The 12,154-nt window shown below is 34.4% G+C and overlaps 1 long non-coding RNA gene and 2 other non-coding genes across 3 annotated transcripts; 2 read left to right on the top strand and 1 right to left on the bottom strand.

Annotated features, from left to right (window-relative positions):
* Positions 1-1,257: 1,257 nt before the first annotated feature.
* Positions 1,258-1,339, top strand: TRNAS-AGA (transfer RNA serine (anticodon AGA)). The gene has a single exon. It is a non-coding gene; the product is annotated as a tRNA-Ser (tRNA).
* Positions 1,340-3,310: 1,971 nt separating this feature from the next.
* Positions 3,311-4,929, top strand: LOC145732204 (uncharacterized). The gene is made up of 2 exons (XR_014178971.1): positions 3,311-3,815; positions 4,161-4,929. It is a non-coding gene; the product is annotated as an uncharacterized LOC145732204 (long non-coding RNA).
* Positions 4,930-8,997: 4,068 nt separating this feature from the next.
* On the bottom strand, positions 8,998-9,079 carry TRNAS-AGA (transfer RNA serine (anticodon AGA)). The gene has a single exon. It is a non-coding gene; the product is annotated as a tRNA-Ser (tRNA).
* Between the last annotated feature and the right edge of the window lie 3,075 nt (positions 9,080-12,154).

The raw sequence follows: 12,154 nt of genomic DNA, 5'->3' as shown, positions 1-12,154 counted from the left end.
CTAATTATGATAACTTGCGTGTATAACCTATATATTGGTGGTAGAAAGACGGAAATCCCCTCCGAAAGCTTCACAGCATTCACTGAATTATTATACAGTAAATTTGCGTTTTAGCGATAAGAGTGACAACAAAAGCCATCATTGATTTTCTCCATACAACCGTCGCCTTTTGAGGATATTTGCCGGTAGCCCAAACAGCCCTTCCGAGCCTTTCGAAATCGAGTTAAGTACACCGGAAGCTCGAAAACAATGCTGTAAACTTCCCGCTTAGTCGGGTTTTCCATACATTTTGCCCTTAACTATATTTCTATTGAGTGAATTGATGATGATAGTCTGGAATCAAAATTTTGGGCTGATTATCAATTATCACTCGACGACGGAGAAGAGATTAGGGATTGCCTTGTTAAAGTTTCAATTCAGTAATAAAGTTTACTTTATGGTTAACTATGTTAATGTATATGATAATTTAATGTTTATTGTTATTCCATCAAAGACCGTATATTCGCATAGAAAATGAGTTTACAATTTATAACTACCATTAGAATATTAATATTTCAAAATATTTTCATCCTGGATAAAATGTATGCATATTTAAATTCCGTCAGTGTAATTAGATATTTAGCAAATTGCTGTGATATAATAATATTTCATATTGCATTTTCGGACTGTTTTCAGTACAACAAGGACTGCATATTAAATGCCAATTATATGCTAATCGATAACTGAGTCCGAGTTAAATTGTATTGAAAAGTTTCAATAAATGAATCAAATTGCAATGTGTCAATTAAAGTGGTTTATTACAATTACTATAAATAACCAGGGCGAGCTAAGTAACTATCTAATCGGTGTTAATAAAATATGTAAGGTCAACAAGGTGTGGAGTTCTGTCACCGTTTCTGTGGTCATCACAGTAGATGGTGGACGTATTCGATAATTGTCTCAGAGCGTATGCAATCAGCTCTTATTGCAATAAAGGACTGTGGTATTTCAAAACAAATCCTTAAAAAAGTTTGTACCATTTACAAAAAGGAACTGTCAAGTTTGTATCTATTATGTCTCTACGTGCGTATGTAGACCTCATTTTTAGCGGTAAGAATTTTTTTAAACTGGAACACTATTGCAAAGTCAACGTTACTTTCACTACGGTCGACCAGCAGTTTACTTTTATTTGTTGATATTTTAAAGCTGCAATAAATTATTGTTATCATAACGGACAATTTTCGTCTCCGCTCTGAACGTCAATACATGAATCAATAAGCAGTCGTGGCCGAGCGGTTAAGGCGTCTGACTAGAAATCAGATTCCCTCTGGGAGCGTAGGTTCGAATCCTACCGACTGCGAATTACTTTTTTGTTTATTTCCTAATACCGCTTTTATTGTATGGCTGTTAGTTAATTTTAAATACTGCGATTGGGCTTGATTTATTAGCTTTTTGCTGCCGTGAAAAACTTTACTGCACTATTCTAGAGTATACTTTAACATGTAGATTCATCAGAAAGTGAAGATGGCATGATGGTGAGAGTAGTGAGACCTATAAGACCAACAAATTATTTATTATTGGAATTAAATAAAAAGGAATTTGAGAATAAATTTAGAATGACAAAGCACATCTTGACAGCAAAATGGCTTGCATGTTCCTATCTTAACTTTTTCTGGTGCATACATACCAAGGTCATACTGCAAAATTGACAGGTGTCAATTTTTGTACTCTTATAAATTTTTGACACATGTTAAAATTTATAAATGTTACCGGGTGATAGATCTCAAAAAGTTAAGATGTAAACATGCAAGCCATTTTGCTCTAACTCCTTCTGCGTAGGAGCTATAACACTCCAAAATCTAAAAATGTCATTATTCATACGTCAATATCTCGAAAACCGTTGCAGACAGATATAGGTTATCATTCATGAAACATACTTAAAATCGTTAGCAGAATCTAAAAATATACAGGGTGTTCCATTTAAAATAAGCAAGTATTCAAATTGCGGTTGTACCTACAATGCCCCCGTCAACTTTGGCATACCGCCAAATTTTCAGAATTATGCTCTTTATGGTTTTCCCATAATGGATCGCGGCGGTTCTTACTGGACCAGCCTGTATAGATAAATTGGCGTTATAGGTATACAGGGTAATTCAAATTCGACCCTCTGGGATCTCAGAAACCATAAGTGATATGAGAAAGTTTAAAGTTGCGCAATTTAAAGCTCAACCAAATGCCGTTTTAAAAATTTCGATTTTCTGAGTGCCAAGATATCCAAAAAAAAACAAAAAACTTGATTTTGTGTTTTTATTCAAGAGATCATTTTTGACATTAGAAGTTTACCTAAAATTCACGAATCTGTCACAAGTCCGCTGGCTGTCATTCTAAACACATAACACTTACTATATAAGGGCAACTACCATGCTAACCAATTGTTGAAAAATCAGGGTATACCTGCTGACTTCAGCGCTGTCAGTGGGTATGGTCCTAACTTTTTGAAGTGTTTGTACTAAAGTTTTCTATATTACCGGCTGTCATACATTTCGATACAGGGGAAGTTATAAAAAGGTATTGTTATTTTTAGAATATTACATACAGGGCGATTCTTAATCTATACGGATAAACTTAGCGAATGATACCTTATAAAAAAATAATGAGTAATCATATATAGTATCATATTATTGTGTCCGTTAAAATCGACGGATGGATTGATGATTTCAGAAGAATCATTATTTATGCGAATGTTATTATAAGATTCTTCATTTGATCTATTCTCATCGTCATTTTTTAAGGTCGGAGATGAACTACTTGTTCCTAGAATAAAGAAAAACATGTAAGCACATTATTGTTATTACGTGTCCCAAATGAAACCCAATATTGATAAAAAAATATATTTGTGTACCTACTTACCCAGTAAGGATGGTACTTTCAATCGGGGCAAAAATTTCGTGGGAATGGCCGTTGCTCGAAGCCCTCTTAGAGAACCAGGAACTTTGTCAAAATCGCTAAAGTGAACATCACAAACCCAGTAGGACTTGTAAATTTGGTCATTGCTTTTGTTTTTGAGAATGGGATTTTGGACGCAATTGACGCATTTTTTAAAAAGTTCTTGATTTTTTTTCGGGAACGTATGACGTTTTGAGAAAACGTCCAAACACTCCGGAACGACGCACTTTTTATAACGAACACGATAACACTCCATATTTATTTTACTTCTAAAACTCTGAACTTAACGAAATAATGAACAAAATTTAATTACTAAACTATTTAAATAAAAACAAAAAAACATAAATATATATAACAAATATGGAACAAATAAGTTTGCAAATTAACCGTGACACTTTTTCAGGCCCACTAATCTCATATAGCCAATGTGAAGCCATGTTTTGGATTCTTTCGAGACACAGGGGGAGCTACTGTATTGTTTTTACCTGTAGATGGTTTTTTGTTGTTAAGCAAAACAAAATGAAAAGGATGTAAACAACTTTTGACAAATTCAAATTTTTTTAGACAAGTCTATTAAAATATTGATATTACGGTTGTAGTTTTTAATTTATACGTGTGATTTATACTAGTTCGTGGGCGGTGTTTTTATAGTGTTCTCTTCGTAGGTTTTTTTAGTTTAGTTTTTTACCTTTTGGCTGGGTTTTACAACGACTTTTGTCACTATGGGCAAGGCGGAATGTGCCATAAAGGGGTGCAGCCCTTCAAAACATTCCCGACGATTTCGTTTTCCTAACCCGGAAAAAGACAGTGTTACTTTTTCACTGTGGAAACAATTTTTAGGACAATTTGTTATACCTACTTTTTTGTTCTAATATGGAAATTTATAGCAGGTAAGTTCTCAAGTAAAGTTCATTTTTATTTGTTATAATGTTAAGGTAGTAAGAGGATTACTATAAGAGGTTTTCAAGGAGGCAAAGAGAAAATAGGTTTAATGATTTGTAGAACTCAACATAGCTTCTTAGTTTATGACGATTATTTTGGTAAGTATAGTGGAAAACTAATGTATTCTTTTGCATAAAGTGCGTTTAAACAGTACTATGACTCACTGACTAAGTGACTAATAAATGTATCTGTTTTAATACCCTAGTTTTGCACTATACCTAGGTACTACTAATAGTAGTACTTAATAGAAATAAGGTACAGTAGATAAAAATGAAACTGAAATTTATTTTCAGGTATTATGTGTGTGAAAAGCACTTTTTGCCTGAAGACTTTAACCCATATAACAGACGCATGCTAAAAAAGGGAGTGATTTCTTCAAGGTTCTTACCAAGTCCTTGCCAGCAAGTACCAAAGGACCCAGATTCCCCAAGTAATTTTATTCAAATAAAAATGTACCTATACAGTGATGTCGCGTATGTTAGTATTAGTATTTCTTTTTAATTGAGGTTTTGTTTCCTGGAAAAACTGCTGATAGCATGTTGGGCATATCCATTTAAAATCTAATAAAAAAAAATTAGGAAATTGGATTGATGATGGACTTACATACTTTTCGTTCTTGTAATATTTGAAATGTTTGTTTTACAGAATTTTCACAAAGTAATCCATCAAGAGGCAATCCTAATCAAGATGTGCTTCCAACTTCCTCCATCTTTTCCAAGAATAAATCCCTGTCTTCTGGTAAGTTTCACGTTTTAAAGAAGCAAAATAAAAAATAAAAAACCAAAAAAAACAACCAAAAACCAAAAAAAACCATATCTGAAACATTCTTAAAGACCTTTGAGGTACACCTATGGGTATACAATGGTTGATATTTGCATGTGCATGTTATTTATAATAGTAATGTTTTATGTATAAAGTGTAGCTTTATGATCTATTCTTAACTATAGTCTTAAGGTCTTGGGTTTTGCACCAACTTACTAACCAAAAGCTTATTATTTTTGTAGAGTATGTGTTTTGTATGTTCATTTCCTTAAAATATATATAATATATTTTGCATACACTGGACTTTGTTTTATTTACCTGTTTCTTGAACCAAAACCATGAAAGAAAGACTTAATTTAATTCAAAAAGCCCGCCAATACCAGTTTATGCAAGTCTACCAACAGATGGCGCTTTTAAAAATCTGTCATGACAATAGAGACGCAAAAATGACATCTGACGACCATCAAATGTGAACATGTGGCGACCCCTGTGACTCGAAAGAAATCATACATACAGTGCTTCACCTTATTAACAGGGAGATTAATATCTATCTAGTGTGTTAATCTATGCACTTTTTCAAAATAATGGCAGCTCTAGTCAAAATACCAATTAACCAAAAATTTTGTCTTACCTTCCTCCTGGATTTTTTGATATGATGGTGACATCTATTATTAGAATGCAAAACGTAGATTTTTATACAGCGCCAAATCCTTGCAGTGGGTATGGTCCTAACTAACAGGTTTGGTATATAGGAGTTTCACATATATTATAAGTGATATGTGATTCTAAAAGTGGGGACAGCGTAACCCAAGTTGCAAAATTTCACTATTTAAGGTAATAATTTCTTGGCGGTTTTATTTTATTTTAACACACTTTATATTTTGTAGCCCCTGAGGATGAGTCGTTTATACTCTCGAAACATGTTGGGCAGCTTTTACTAAATGAAGATTTTTGTGGAGATTGACTTGGTGTTTTTTGCTTGTACTTATAACTAATTCTTCTAGAAATATTAAAAAATAAAACAAAAATATTGTTCATTCACAAAAAAATGTAGTTTAACAAAAATAACGTAAGGCAACATACAGTATAAAAAATCACAGCAATAGGAACTTAACAGTTACTAAATTCAAGTAGGTCCCGAAGAGGTATCATATTATACTGTATTACATCAATATCAGTACTGTTTATGCAAAGATTTGCTTCTTCTTTTTCATCATCCTGCGTTGGTCCACTGCTGGACATAGGCCTCTCCATAAGCTGCTGTTTTTGATGGGCTAGATGCATGGAACACAAGTTGTCAAAATCTACTTTCGTAAATTCTATCAATGTCCGTTGTTTTACAATTAGTTTTATTTCTAACCTTTTTCCTTTCAAACTCTCCTTCACTTTTTTCCATGAAATTGAGAATATTTACCTTCTTATAAAGTATTTCAATTTTTTTTTGTTTTTTTTTTCATTGTCGTTTAGCTGGCTTTTTCTAACATTTGTACGTAATCTTCTTTTTAGGTGGTTCATCTGCAATAGGTTCTTTACTAACTTCTTCCATATGAACAATCTTGATTTTCGAATCACTTTTTTGGAGATATACCGACACGTCTTGTTCATTACTTTCCACAGTAGTTATCCGGACCATTTCATCTTTATATATCATTAAAATATCCCCATTTTTTGGTAAAGGTTCTGTTACTGAACTTGTTGAGGTAGCAGAAATTTTAACATTACTATTACTATCAAACTTATTATTGATAGAAAAATAATTTGCTGTTAATAATGAAAGAATTTTTTAGTCAATATCGCTTAGTTTTGGAATAAATATACCACAACCTGTTTTTAACATTCCAATCTGCAAAACAAAAAAAAAACAGTTTGTACTTATTACTACCAAAAACCAATATTTGTACCTTATCCTCAGATTTGTGCTGTTTTGCAATTTTTTCAATTTGTTATAAGCTGCCTTTAACTGGGACCCAGTCCGAAGTTCTGATGTTTTGCAGAGCATTATACTCAATTGATAATTGCTCACATCACACAGTTTTTTCTTTGTTAAAAACAGCATTAGTTTTTTATTCTCTAAAATACTTAAATACCTTTCTACTATCTAATCCATTAATAGCTACTACTACTAAAGAAGTCAATGCCAGTCAACGGACAACAACAATATACAAAGCTTAAATTCAAATAAGGAATAAATTGAGGTTAGATCATTAAAACAATGTTGCCAAAAATTACTTTTTACTTATCAGTTCGTTTACTATCTCTCTTCCATAATTCACCCTACGTGAGGGTATGGTGACATCATGTATTCATTCTTTTGAACTCTTCGGCCAAGTTACTCAATGTGTAAAGCTTCCGGTAGATTGTGATCCAGTAGGGTTTCATCTCTTAGGTAATCTTCCACATGTTCGTCTTCCTTCTACTTTCCACTCTATCATCAGTCTTTCCATTGAGGTGTCTTTCCTAGCAATATGTCCAAAATATCTCAGCACTGATTGGTTGATTTTGGTGACCAAGCGTGTCCCAATTTTTAGTCCTACGATAATGGAGATGTTTGTTCGGTGGGCCGTCTATGGTATTCGTAGCATCCGTCGATATATCTACATTTCCAAAGCGCTTATTCTCTGTTCTTTCAGAGTCCATGGTTCGAAACCATACATGGCAATAGGGAAGATGAGGGAATGTTTACTAACCAGTAAATGCTTGGTGAATAAGTATATTTCTTAACACGGGGTTATTAACCGGTCAGAGGATTGGGATTGATAAACAAAAAACAAAACCTCACCATTCTTTACCAATCAGATCGGTGTTTACCGAATGATGCGGCATTAATGGGGCTGTTCTTAGATTTGGGAACGCCATCTGTACTTTCTAACTCATAGAGTTGAGTACAGATGTCACCAGATATTGCACAACAACTATCGTTTCTGGCATCCAGTTGACTATATTGGAACGAAGGTTTTGTTCTTTGGTTATCAAGCCCTATAGCCTCTCTGATGAGCCGTAATACGGCGAAACCGGTCAGAGAATTGGGATTGATAAACAAAAAACAAAACCTCACCATTCTTTACCAAGGGGTTGCCATACCATTGTTAGCTAACTGTCTGTTAAGGCAGGTAATAGTAAATGGTAAGACCTTACAGGGTGCCATATAATATGCTTGCCAGATGCAAAACTTTGAGTCGAACAAACAACTCTACATAACTGACGCGGACTCATACCAGTCATTATACGGATCGCATATTTCTGTAATAGAAATATCCATGACGCTTGGGCACTCAATCCCGAATTTAAAATACCATAACGCAGATGACAAATCACGTAATATAGAGTCAGAAGCACAACAAGACTGAATGATATGACATAAATTTTAGTGCGTAACAATTTTTGCGTAATTTATTACAAATAGCTTCTATATGATCGTACCGGAGTCAAAAGTTAATCCGAGCATCTAGCACAGTCAGAATTCCTCAAACATAGTCGCGCTCTCCGACAAGGCTCTGTTATTGGAGAAATGAAGAAAGTGGGTCTGGCTTATATTGAGATTCAATTGATTTTTTTTGGACCACAACAAAATCCCATCATAAACCAGTTCCGTTTTTGCCACAGCGATTTTAGAGCTCGCATCTAAAATAAGGACATTTGTGTCATCAGCATAAACATCCGAAGCGATTCTACTAATAAAACTAAATAAATCGTTAGCAAAAACCAAAAACCGAAAAGGCCCAATTATCGATCCCTGTTGCACACCTTTAGTTTAAAAACGTATTGTTTTCTATCTTGCAGGTAGGACTGAATGAAATCGAAACGAGTACTTCGAAAACCGTATCTTTACAATTTGACAAACAAATTACTATGATTTATCACATCAAAAGCTCGAGAGAAACTCAAGAGAAGAGCAATAGCGGACATTGTGCTGTCCAAGACGCCGACAACCTTCATTTGAAACTCACACAGAACACTCTCGGTACTCCATGCTGGAATAAAGCCATGCTGTGATCTGCTTAGCAGCTCATGCGTCTGCAGAAAGGACTACATTTGATTCCGCAGATAAAGTTCAAATATTTTAGATATACTGGCAACAAAGTGATCGCTCTGTAATTAGAAACTTTGTTAGTATCTCCCCTTTTATAAAGATAAACGACAACTGCTGATTTTAAGACCTCCGGAAATATTCCACTCGAGAAAGAGAGATTTATTAAGCAATTACCTCACACAAATAAAAACTAGGCCTTTGAATTGAGCAGCACAGCAAAAAATAAGTTAGTTTTAGTACTTATACAGGTGAATCTTAAGTCAAAGTTAACAATATTTGGTCAAATCAACAGGCATCCAATTCATGAGCATTCTTACGAAATAAATAAAAAAGTAGTTCGCAGTCGGTAGGATTCGAACCTACGCTCCCAGAGGGAATCTGATTTCTAGTCAGACGCCTTAACCGCTCGGCCACGACTGCTTATTGATTCATTGACGTTCAGAGCAGAATCGAAGGTTTTTCGTATATTATGACGTAAATAATTTATTGCACCTTTTTAATACCTACAAATGTAAACTGCTGGCCAAGCGTGGTGAAAGCAACGTTATGCTTAAATATTTTTTTTACAGCAGAAAATTCGCTGTACGTCCTTTATTTAAAAAGGTTTTGTGGTTTTTACGATTCTCTGTTGAACGGTTGATGTAGGTTTTAGGAGTTGGATCATCAATGTCTTGAAATCAAACTTCACAGTGTAGCCAACGTTTCATAAAGTTTATTTTGGCTTCATCAGGGCAAGCTGTTATTTTTGATTCCGTGTGCTCTTTTTTCATAATACTAAGGCACATTTGGAAACATACACGGGATTGTTACTTGTACTATTTTTACAAATATAAAACACATTACACAAACTTTCACGTTATTTACAATTTAAAACTTAAATTAACATAAAAAATGTAAAAAGTTATTTTGCGGGATTCGTTCTGCGATCTCCGCTTGCGATTCAGTAAAATAATTCAAATAGGATGGCCAACAATTAACATTTTAAAAAATTGTATGGCAATTTATTTATCAAAAAATATACAGGGTGTTCTATTAAAAAAAACACAAGTTTGGTTCATAACTCTGAAAATGTCAACTTCAGAAAAAAACTGAGTACGCCTCTGGATTCTACGGCAAATTCTCCAAGGGAACCCGTTTTTTATCTTTCCAATAAGTTAAAAAACGGCCGAACTACGAGGGGGGCTTGTTTTGAAAATCACCCTGCAGTTCGAAAACCATGAGGGTCACAAAAGTTTTGTTTACACCATCGTTTGTTTCACTTAAAAATAGGAGAGTAAGCTACAAACAGGTTTGTTCCAGCATTTCTAGTTTTCGAGATACCCGGGAAAAGCCACTTAGACAAATTAGGCCACCCTGTACAGGGTATTCCAAATGTTTCAAAACGATCTACCTTTTTCCACAAGGTAAAAGCCACAAATATGAAATTTTGGAATATCACGTAAGGTTAAAAAATCTATCTTTTGATGGTCGTTTCGAATTTTTAAGACCGAAGAGAAAGAATTTTTTCGGATCAGCGACATCCCCCACGTTTTTGTTAATGGGTCGGTTTTGATTTTAATCAATTTTTACGTCCTACAAAAATTCCTATAATCAGCAATAATTAAGGTTGAACAAAATTTCATCCAGCCAGTTTCGAGAAATCTGAGTTTAAACTTTGAGCAAAGAGCAACAGGTATCATTGTTGATTAAAATACGTGATAACAAGTAATTAAAAGGTGGACTAAAGATGAGTATGTACTTCTCCGATGTCAATCCTTCAAAATAATCAAAATAAGTTAACATTTCGTATCCATCATTTATGATGTGTCAAATCGCATTGTAAATTGAAAAAGGTGCTATAAATGTGCTTTTTATTTAATGAAATGTCCAAACTGATATCCTTCCACGACCTGGCACTGGCTTAATCTGGCTTCGAATTCCTGCAACACATTGTCTAGCGTAGCTTCAGTTATTTCTTCTATTGTCAGTCTTATCCTATGCAACAGCTGTTCTAAATTTCGCGGCTTGGTTGTATAGTATACACCACTATTTTTAAATGTTCCCACAGAACAAAATCCAAAGGGTTCAAGTCTGGAGATCTAACCTAGGGGGCCATTCAATAGGACCTTTTCTTCCAATCCATATATCAGAAAACGTGCGTTCTAAGAAATCTCTCACGTTGCGTGCAAAATGAGCAGGCGTACCTTCCTGTTGAAACCAAATGTCTTCAAACGTAATGGGATGCATTTGCCTTAAAGCAGGAACAACATTTTGGCACAGGAGATTCAGATAGCCATCAGATCTGTATCTGCAATTATTTCGATTCACAAATCAATTTAGACAAAATAAAATGTCATTGACGACTGCGTGTCATTCCCTTCCTTTTATAAAATGTTTTGTTTAAAATTTGGAAGTCTGTTATGCATGATGTTTATAACTTGTTGACAAAACTGCATTCGTCTGTCAGGATTATCCTCAGAGAGTTCTTGGAGCAGTTTTAATTTGTACGGATGTATATTATTGTTTTTTAAAATTTTATGGACAGATATTGTAATGCTGTTGTTGTTTTCTAGGGCCAATCGACTAACGGAGGTTTGTGGGCTATCCTGGACAGACAAAAAAATATCCAATGATTTTTCTTCTGTGGTCGCGGTTCTCGGTTACCACTTTTCGGCAAGCAGCATTTTTAATACTTCGTGAGGTCTCAAATTTCTGAACAAGATGGTATACGGCAGATAGGGATATCGGTTCTCGATCGGGGAATGTATTGTTAAACATGTCTCGTGCTTGGCGATATGAACGTCTTCTGTCACCATATCCGACCATCATAAGTTCTTTCGTTTAGTTGGACGATTTTCTATTCAGTTTGCAATGCGACTAGACACATCATAAATAATGGTTATGAAATGTTAACCTTTTTTGATTATTTCGAAGGAACGACATCAGAAAAGCTACTCATCCCTGATCCACTTTCTAATTGAATGTTATCACGTATTTTAATCAACAATAAAACATATTGTTTTTTGCTCATAGTTTTAACTCAGATTTCTCGAAATTGGCTGAATGAAACTTCATTCAACCTTAATTGCTGATTATAGGAATTTTGGTAGAACGTGAAAATTGAATAAAACCATTACCGATCCATTTAAAAAAAAAAATGGTGGATGTCGCTGGTCCGAAGACCTACGTCTTAAGAATTCGAAACGATCATCAAGATAGATTTTTTAACCTTACGTCATATTTCAAAGTTCTATATTTGTAGCCTTCACCTTGCGGAAAAAGGTAGACCGTTTTGAATCATTTGAAATACCCTGTATGTAAACTGCCAGATCCATTAAGAAATTTAAAAATCAAAAAGGCGTTGCCGGGGTATTTTTTCAAGATGAGTTCGAGGTCGCAAACATAGTTTCGCTATCGTCTTTTGTTTTCTTGTAATTGTCAAATTTTAAATTTTTGACATTTTGGACAAGTCCCTGTAACGTTATTATGAGAGTTTGGTGAAAATATCTTTTACAT

This window comes from Ips typographus, linkage group LG1 (genome assembly GCF_016097725.1).
Source record: "Ips typographus isolate SLU linkage group LG1, UJ_Ityp_2.0, whole genome shotgun sequence".
In the NCBI taxonomy this organism is placed as follows: Eukaryota; Metazoa; Arthropoda; class Insecta; order Coleoptera; family Curculionidae; genus Ips; species Ips typographus.
Note: the sequence above shows the minus strand (reverse complement) of the source record. Positions and strands in the feature narration are given on the sequence as shown.